Here is a 10,641-nt window from a genome sequence, read left to right as displayed (position 1 = left end):
GGTATGTGATCAAGAGGTCAAGGGCTGTGACATCCATCCATTCCATATCTGGAAGCACAGTAGATAGGTTTGAACGTCAGTCCTTTAAGCACTCTTATTTCTACTAAGTTCTGGGGGCAACAAAAGATGATGGTGTATTATAAAATAAATTACACTTATTTATGTTGGCAGTGAAATCAGTAATGAATTGACCTAGATCAAGAATTCACTCTGTGCATTAAACTATAGACCAATACTTGGGGTAACAGGCTTATTGATGTCTGGCCCTATTGATGGTTCATTCTCTATCCTTGAATAAGCATAGCTTAGGCCTTCGGAATCCAGGTTGCGCTGAGTACCTAGAAAGAGACATACACTCATTAATATGCAATTGCTTTTACCAGCATCATTTTGCTTTCCTTTTATTCTTCTCATCCCATTTCCTTGATAGTATATGAAGTCATGACCTGATCATCACTTGAAATGTACCACTCATCCAATCAAGGCAGACTTTCAAAACAAAATTAATACTGCCATTATATATTCGATACCTTGAATAAAATGTTTCAAGGAGGGAGCTGGAGAAATGACTCCGTGTTTTAGAGCACTGATTATTCTTGCAGGGGACCCGGGTTTGGTTCCCAGCACCCACATGGTAGCTAACAACCACCTATAACTCCAGTTCCAGGGAATCTGACCTCTGCAGGCCCTGCATGACGTGGGTGCGCTTACATATATGCAGGCACTACGCCCATACACATAAAATAAAAATGATAAAGTATTAAAAAATATTTCAAGGAAGGAGTATGTTAGAGGAAATTACCTTTGGTATCTTAAAGACAGAGGTTTCAGCTGTGGATTGGTTATTTTCTAGTTTGCTTATCCTTAGCCTCTCCAAATTAACTTCCTTTTCATAAAATAGGGGAAGTATTTTTTTTATATTTCAGAGCAATTGCATGGATTAAACATATGGTGACTATGCACTCAGTTGTGTAGGGTTTATATCTGTTGTCTTGACATAATTATTTGTATACGTCTCTTTCACTCTGTGTCCTATTTTGAATGCTAAATTGAATACATTTAACAAATATTTTATTATTTTTATTTTGTGTGTATGAGTGCATTGCTTGCATGTATGTGAGTGCACTCATGTCATGCAATGCCCATGGAGGTTAAAAGAGGGCATGTAATTCCCCTGGAACTGGAGTTACAGATGATTGTTAGCCACCATGTGAGTGCTGGGAATCAAACCCCAGTCCTCTGCAAGAGCAACCAGTGCTCTTAACTGCTGAGCCATCTCTGCAGGCCCAATAAGTTGTATATTTTATAAATAGATTATAAAATCATGTTAATAAATAAGATAATTATATATAATGTAACATATCCTCAAGGTTCAGTAACGGGCTCTAATGTAAGAGGTGGCTTGGCCAAAGGGGCAGCACAGGGCAAAATTCACTGGTCAGTTGTGTAGAATCAAATGTTACTGTCACCCGAGGGGGGGGGTAACTGAATCATTGGTAAAGTATTTGGAGCTTTCTAATAAAATTTATGACGTCAGGACTTATTATATTTGCTGAATACCCCTTGGTGCCAGGTGCTCTACATCTCTGAGCTCAAGGTGGGCATTCTTGAACTACAACTTATGATGATGTGCCCTAGACTCAGACATCAGAAAACATTGCTAAGATCAGAAGATATATGACCAGAGAAGAAGCCAGGAGGCAACGTTGCATTTTTCTTTCTCCTAAGTGAATGCTTTTTCCACAATAATGCTTACCTGTCATTAGTGACGAACAGTTCTAATAGCACATGACATATGAGTAACACCAATCAGTTCAACATCATTCTTGGCTTCCTATCTCTGACAGGTAGAGTAGAAGTGCTTTGTCTTAAGGAAGGAGGATATTTCTAAAGCCAACTGGACACCTCTTGAATCTTAATGTTTCCCACCCATCTGTCTATCATGCAGATGGCATTTTATAGCTCACTGAACATCCGTGATACTAATTGCTGCTATCCTGCAGCCTCTGTCAAACATCTCAAAATTAGGATTACTAAGAAAAAGAAGGCTCTATTTGGGTCTGATGTAGATGGAGTAAGAAAAAGGAGAACTAAGAATAAAGCAGAATTGGTTGTCAGATCAGACTGCTTTCTGCTTAAATGGGTGGGGACATTTTTTAGGGAAACCTATTGTTCCCCTTTCCCAAACAATCTTTGGTTAATTCTGACCTGCATTAGGTAATTAAAGATAAATGTGAATTTTGAATTATATTTAATCTTCATTAAAGTAATTATCTCTCTTAATGAAGGATTTGCTGGGTTGTGGTTGTGCAATGGAGTATAAAATCCTAAGTGAATAAAATCAATTTCATTTTCAGGCTAGCTTTTCTGTCCATTAATAAACAAGACATAGAAAATATATTTGCTGTGAGTCATGCAGGCTGCTCATATCGCATAAAAAGCCAATGCCACTTACTGAGGCAGGACAATTTGCTCTCCATTTTCGTCCTTCTTTTTTTTTTTTTGGTCTTTTTGAGACAGGGTCTCCCTGTAGCCCCAGCTGTCCTGGAACTCACTGTGTAGACCAGGCTGGCCTTGAACTCACAGAGATCCGCCTGCCTCTGCCTTCCAAGTGCTGGGATTAAAGGCGTGCACCACCACGCCTGGCTCGTCTTTCATTTTTAAACTTAAAGGAGAGCTTTCACACTAAGAAAGTGTCCAGACCGTGGATGCTTTGCCAGGCCCAGCAGTGAGACAACTGTGGGTAATACCTCACACCTAATCAACTGTCTAACCCACTGGTGTTTGTGTTGTGTGGTTCATCTAAGAGCTCTGCTTTATTAACCACATAAGTCTGAATTAGACTCTGGCATGCTTATGTTTCCTAATGTATGAAAATTGCTTATTTATTTCCATGACGTTACAATGGGAAGAAACAGACTAGGTCTAAACAGCAGTATGCACCATTGTGAAGAAATGCAGTGAGATGCGCATGCCCTTCAGGAGGAAGATAATAGGGAGCTGGTGCCAACTAGTCCTCATTGCTGCTTGTAGAAAAGAATGTATCATGGACAAACCAGAAACTTCTCTGTATTTTAATGGGAGTCTATTTTGTTAGCTAAGCCTTAAGATTTAGCTCCTATTAATTTGCTGACAATGCGAATGGCTTCAACTCACCAATAAAGAGATGACAGCTATCTAATTGGATTAAACAGTATTTGACTATCTGAAGACAATATTCAACACATCTCACTGGCAAAGATACCTCACAACTGAGAGTTAAAGGATGGATGTCAATCTGTCAATTAAATGGAAGGGAGACACATGAGGGCATGGCTATTCTGATATCTGATGACTTCAAACCAAAAAGACAGGAAGAGAAAGGAAGGCCATGTTCATGGAAGGAACAATTCATCAAGAATATAGAATAATTGTAAATATATATGCACCAAATGTTGGGATCACAGTTTCATAAAACAAATACTAATGGCATAAAAGTCCTGATATAATAATGGTGAGTGACTTAAGCACCACCTTCATCTTTCAATAGGCCATTCAAACCAAAAAAAATCAACCAAGAAATTTCAAAATTAAACTACACAATGGGCCAAGTGGATTTAATAGATCTATACAGAGTATCTGGTCCAACATATACATTCTTTCCATCAGCCCATGGAATATTCTCTTAAATAGGCCATATTATAGGCCATGAAGCAAGCCTTAACAAATCCACAGGATTTGAAACAGTTTCTTGTATTTTTTCAGGTCACAGAATAAAAGTAGAAATCAATAACAAGACAAACTACGGAAACTTAGAGAATGATTAGTACCTCCTTTAATGACCAATGGGTCCTTGAAGAAATCAGGAAAGAAAAAAAAAGTTCCTGGGATCAAATGGAAATGAAAAACACCCCCAAAGAGCCTTGTCCATGGGAGGGTGAAGGATTCGTGATGTCCATGACATGTTTACTCTTTTCCTTCCAACACTTACAGAACTTAAACATAGCAGCTGTAAACCAACCTCAAACCAGAATGTCCCTGCCCACTCACCCCTGCTTGTTGACAGAGCTGTAGTTCTGCACAAGGTATCATGAGTGCCACAATTCTGTCTGTGTATGTACCTCTGTGTATTGCGGTAGTGAGTTACAGGCTCCCTGTTATTAAATTGCATAGTGTGTTGTGTATGCCAGGCTTTGTTCCACATGCTTGCTTTATTTAATAATAACCATTTAAGGACGCTTCTTACTCCTGTCATTTTGTATATAAGGAAACTAAGAAAGAGGGAGATTAAACAACTTGTCCAAACTACACAGCTAGTAGTTGGAGAAGTACTGGTCATCTGGCTCCAGAGCCCACTCATTTGGCTGCCATGAAGCCATTCAGTCTTGTATCCAAGGTCACATCAGTGGGTGGATCAGCACTTTAGCTCCTTTGTCTGTAAAAGGTATGTGAGGGGGGTGATGTTGACTGAGTTCCTACTAGTGTGCCACATTAACTATGATCTCATTCATCCCTCATAATTATTTGTAATGAAGGCAAATCCTTCCTATTGTATATATGAAAAATTTCACTTAAGTAAGTTTTGGAGCTCTTAGGTCACGAAAAGAGTATAAGAGATGGGGTAAGGTTTCAGACTTGGTTTCGTTTGTGCCAAAGTATACATTGCTTCTACTGCATTGTTTTATGGGTTTAAGAAGTATGATGAAGAAAAAGATGTGAGGTGCTCGACAGTTCTCATCACGTTTTACATTTGGTGAGTGAATTCTGCAAAGGCTTGGCAAATCGCATGGAGGTGTTTTTACATATCGGTGCCTTGGTCTGACGGTAGCAGCGGGAAGAGATCCTAGGAAGAGGGCTCGTATCCAGCATGCTGATCGACTAGTCAACTGCCAATAGTTAGGCTACTGCACTTATCACCACCAAATGGAAAAGACATAAATTGGTTAATTACAAACAGATAGGTCACGTTGTCCTGGAATTCTCTCCTAAAGACATGGCTCCTGTGGCCATGAAGGGAGTCAGTAGGCATGGTGATTTTTTGAGAAAACAATACAGAGAAATAAAAGATACTACAACATTATGCACTCCCTTCCCAAGATAAGTACATCATAGAAGATATTTGCCTCAGATTAGTTTTCAAAGAAATAAATCACTGCAGACAACCAGGTCTCATATTCCCCTTATCCACCATATTGTCTTTACATCTTCCTTCTTTGCAAGCCCCCTTGGGAAATTTTACATAAATTTATTTTGGATTTATGTATTTATTTTTATTTTTGAGAATTTCATACGTGAGTGCCGTGCTTGCATTCAACTTTTATATTGTTTTAATTTTTTATTTTTAATTAAAAAAATTGTGCTTGTGTATATGGTGTGTGTAAACGGTTCTTGCCTTCAACCCTTCGTTTGGAGGCAGGTCCTGTCTTCTTTTTACGTGTGCAGCATATTCCTAGCTGCCTGACCCAGCTTCCCCTGTCTCTACTGCTCATCACCTTGCTTTAAGAGTGCTGGGATTAGATGTGCCCAGGCCCACCCAGTGTTTTACATGGGTTCCCAGCACCCAAATTCAAGATGACAGGCTTGTGTGGCGAGTGCTCTTACCCTCTTGTCCATCTCTGTGGCCCGTGGAAGCACTATCTAAGGAAGATAAGTCACGTAGGCAACATGAAAAGGCAATTTTCTCCAGATCTATTGTAACGACCAAGGGAAAATATGAGAGGTTTTCATGCTAACAGACTGAAGACATTCCTTCGTTGGATCCCTCGTTCTGACTTCAGCTCCCCCATGCACACTGACAAACACACTCAAGTTTTCCATTCTCAAACAACAAACTTCTGACATTGTTTCTCCCACAGAGGTTGCCATGCCGTTTTCTTCCTGGCCCACCTCTGTGTCTTCATCTTCTAGCCACTCCTCCACCCTCTGACGGTTGGCTCCCACTACCCATACTGCCCCTTCTTCCTCTTGGAAAGGCAAACTTGCTCATTTCCAAATCCACTGTCTTGCTCATTTTCTTCCGTATCAATCACACTTACCGGTGCTGCTGACCCATCTGCCCTGCTAGCCTGCCCTTTTTTGGTCACATTTCTTTTTACAGTTGGTTCTACTTTCTTTGAAATATTACAGAACACACTCAGGTTTCAACGTTACTCCTTTCTTTCTTACCAAGCTTTTTTGGCCAATCTCATACATTTTGATGGCTTCCATGATACTCTACTTGGTGAGTGACTTCATACACACACTACAATTACCGTAATATTCTTATTGGTGTCAAATAGATTGGTCTCGCATGTCCATCTAACCAGATACTATTTGTCTAAATGGAGTATTTAGCTCATTTACATTCAATCTAAATATTAAAATGATTAACTTGAAGCTTAACACTTGGCTCCTGTTTTCACTTATACTTCATTTTCTTTTTAGTTGTTCCCTGCCTTTTTGGGTATCATTTAGTATGATTTGTGATTTCACTGATTATCTTTTTTGGTATAACATTTATCTTAGTTGTATTAGTCACTGTTCTGTTGCTGTGATAGAAACACTGATCAAGCAATTTATAGAAGGAAGAGTTTATTTGAGCTTATGGTTCCAGGGGAATTACAGTCCATCTTGGTGGGGAGGCATGGTGGCAGAGGTGGCTGGAGCAGGAGCAGCAGAAGCTAAGCTCTACATTTTCCAGCAGGCACAGGACACAAGAGAGCAACTGGAGATCCAGCAAGGCTTAAGAACTCTCTAAGCCCACCCCTAGTGATGTGCTTCCTCCAGGATAGCCACACCTTCTAAGACCTCCCAAAACAGCACCATCATCTGGGGACAAAATGTTCAAATATTTGGAGCCTATGGGGGACATTTTCATTCAAACCATCACATTAGGTAAAGTACATCTTTTTCAACTTTTACAATCTAAGTTGATTTAGGAATTTTATTATACCTCTTAAACTTTTCATAGCCTAACTTGAAGTGATATACCACTTTGTGTGCAATATAATTTATTTCTTTTCTTGTTATTTACATGCCTGTATTAATAGTAGGATTTCTAATGGTCTAATTTTCATTCTTTCTATTCTTGGTGTATACTGCTTTTTCAGTTCATAACTTTTACATCCCTTATGTACTGCATTCCTTTATTTATTTGGAGGCACTGTAAATCATTATGTTAAAGTTGTTATGAGATTTTCCCACTATTTCCACTTTTTGGGGCAGAGCCCGTCTTCTTTTTTTGTAGTTTGTGGCTGTTTCTATGTGCTCTGAATGGGCTTATCTACTTTTTCTGTTCTTAACTCTAAACCTGTCCTCTATAAGGTGGGCTTTGGAATCTACATGGATTTTCAGTATTCCAGGGTCACGCTGATAGATCCTGTTCCACTTCGATTGACTCTTAAGGAAGATACAACTTCTGGACCAGAAATCCAAGTTAGCATTATTATTCTTTGAATTTATTTCCTCTCTGTGTTGTATGTGTGTTTATTTTTTGTTGTTATTTTCGGCTCAATGGTTTTCAACCACTTTGTTGTTAAAACACTCTATTCAGCCTTTTCTCCAAGAGGTAGGGCTGCCTAGCCCTCAGTGCAGCCACTGGTTCTGCGTGCTTCCTCTAATGAAAGTGTGCTGTTGCTCCCTGTAACTTTGCAGGGATCAAGATGCTGGTAGACTTGGAGCCCAGCAGATCCCTGGCTTCCGCCCAGCTCATCATGAATTTCTATTCAGTTTCTCATGCAATATATCTTATTTAGGGGCCTAGGTATGTCTTTAACTTTAATTCGATTTTGAATATTTTATTTTTCAATTTTTATTTTGGATTTAGTTCAAGAAGCTTAAAATATAAACTCAGAATCAGATTTATTTATAGTCTCCTCTCCTTTTTTATCCATGAAGACACTGATGACAAATGGTTTCATTATTACACAATAGAAAAAGAGCAGTAAATGAGAGGCACTAGCAGGCAGGTAGAATCCTCTTTATTTCTAAGGGTTCCTATTTGTGTCACAGACGTGCTTAGCCTTTTCCTCAACTCCATATACATTTGCCAATTGGTATAAGAATTTGAGAAGCAAAAAATTTATTATTAGTCTGGGATGACTTTCTCTGTAGAATGATTCATAGTGCTTTTTAGTAGTAATATTTTAATTTGAAAGTGAATAGGAAAGATAACTCAATTATACAAGCATGGCATTCTCTGTGTGCAAGATAAGGCTGTTCAGTAGAGTGAAAAATAAGTCCGAGCCTGGGTGGGGACTCCCGCCCTCTCTCTAGAATTGGCACCTTAGTCCTGGGATCTCTGCCTCAGCCTCTACTTTGGAGGAACCTCACAGTTATGGAAAATATTCTTTTAACCTTAGAACAAGTTGTTCATATTCCTCCACTGTTTGCAGCTTCTCAGATGATTCAGAGACTTAGGGAAAGAAACACCTCACTATTATTATTTTTCCACTAAACATGCACATCCTTAGAATTTTCCAGAAATAGGACACCTGAACCTGGCCAAGTGCTTCTGTTTGTGTGACACCAGGTGCTCCTCTCAGAAGTGGCGCTGCCCTTATACCAGCGTCTGAAGTTACAGGGCGTTATTGATCCAGCTTCTTTGGCAAAACATTTTTGCACGGACAGAATTTAGGTCTTCATATTTGAATTTCAAGAGCATAAGAAAAACAAAAAAGGGGGCAATATAATCTTCATCAAAGCATTTAATTCAATGATTCAAGAAATTTTGTAAGATGACCTAAATAATTAGCCATTATTAGCCCAGAGTCTGAATTCTGGAGCCAGACTCCTTGAGCTCAAATGGCTACTTCAGTTAACAGTTGTATGGCCTTGAACAGTTTACTTAACCCCTCTGTGCCTTACTTTTTCTCATCTGCATAGTGGGGTTTAAGACTATGGTTGCTGAGGACTCAAGAGCATAAGAAAAACAAAAAAGGGGGCAATATAATCTTCATCAAAGCATTTAATTCAATGATTCAAGAAATTTTGTAAGATGACCTAAATAATTAGCCATTATTAGCCCAGAGTCTGAATTCTGGAGCCAGACTCCTTGAGCTCAAATGGCTACTTCAGTTAACAGTTGTATGGCCTTGAACAGTTTACTTAACCCCTCTGTGCCTTACTTTTTCTCATCTGCATAGTGGGGTTTAAACTATGGTTGCTGAGGACTCGAGAGATGACTCAGTGGTTAAGAGCACTGGCTGCTCTTGCAGAGGACTGGAGTTCAGTTCCTGGCACCCACATGGCAGTTAGCAATTGTTACAACCCAGCTCCAGAGGATCCAAAATCTTCTTCTGTCCTCTATGGACATTGCACACAGGTGTACACTTACATCAGGCAAAGGGCATAAAAATGAATAAATAAAAATTTTAAGAAACATTGTAGCTACTTCATATGGGAATGGTATATATTAATAAATTAATAAGTGCAAAACGTAACAGTGTCTAGTGCATAGTTAACAGTAAATGATTTAAAAGTCTTTTAAATTATGTATTGTGTACAATATTTTACTCTAGGCAGTAAATATACACTGGTGACCATGGTAGAAAAGCTCTTTGCTAGTGAGAAAAACAGTGAGTTACAAAACAAATAGGATAATGTCAAGTAGTAATAAGCATCATGAAGAAAATACTATGATGCTTGTGATTCCTGAACTTAAAATTGCTAACTGAACATTTATTTTATGACTGAGCGAAATGTGTAAGGAAGCCTTTCTCTTTAGACTGTATCACAAATTCTCAGAATTGAATGTAATTTGACTTGGGGTAGTAAGAAACATACATAATAACTCTAAAATGTGGATGTCATTCTGTGCCACTTACATTGGAGAAAGGTCTTCGTGTTTTTCTTTTGCTGTGAGCCACATTCTCTGGCAAGATTTCTCCTGTAGGTGTTGACTGACTATTCTTAATTTAAGTTTCTGTATGAATGAGATCTCTTTCTTCCAAATCCACTTTTGCAATGGGCTGCAGTCTGGAATAGATTGAATCAACATTAGTTTATTTCTTGCTTTATCTTATCCTTAATTCTAGTAGTCCTACATCATAACTGATTGGTTCACATATATAAACAGCAGAAATGAGATTACTCCAGGAATTTATTAACTATGTAATGTATGGAATTAAAGCGTGATGGAGTGATTTGCTTTGTCTTTCTTGCATTAGACTGAACCCAGCAGTTTTCAGTGGATATACTCACAAGTCCCCAAATGACAATATTTCTGAGTTCATAATTTTTGCCAACAAATGACACTCAGTTTCAACAACATGTATCACAATTTCAATAGACAATAAAGATGTTCATTTTAGCCTGCGGCTGACTCACAACAAGTGGTGTAAACAGGTGAGTAGCAGGCTCCTGTTAACAATGTTCCCTGTCATCTTGGACGTTCTTTCCTTTTCATATTAAGAACATATGCTTAAAGACATCAGACACAGAAAGTACAGTGAAGTAATGTAAAGTTTCATACGGAACACTGATGTCCCACTGAGCACACAGGTACCTATCTGTCTTAGTTACCTTTCTTGCCACCGTGAGGCAATAAGGATGGAGGATGAATCTATTTTGGCTCATGATTTGGCATGGTTCTGTCCACTAGGGCCAAGAAGGCATGGCAGAGTTCATGGCATTGCATGGTTAGCAGAGTTCATGGCATTGCATGATTGTGAGGCTATATGTTTA

The sequence above is a fragment of the Nannospalax galili genome, unplaced genomic scaffold, assembly GCF_000622305.1.
Source record: "Nannospalax galili isolate Female #2095 unplaced genomic scaffold, S.galili_v1.0 scaffold52, whole genome shotgun sequence".
In the NCBI taxonomy this organism is placed as follows: domain Eukaryota; kingdom Metazoa; phylum Chordata; class Mammalia; order Rodentia; family Spalacidae; genus Nannospalax; species Nannospalax galili.
The sequence above is the reverse complement of the archived record's forward strand: the minus strand, read 5'-3'. Positions refer to the sequence as shown.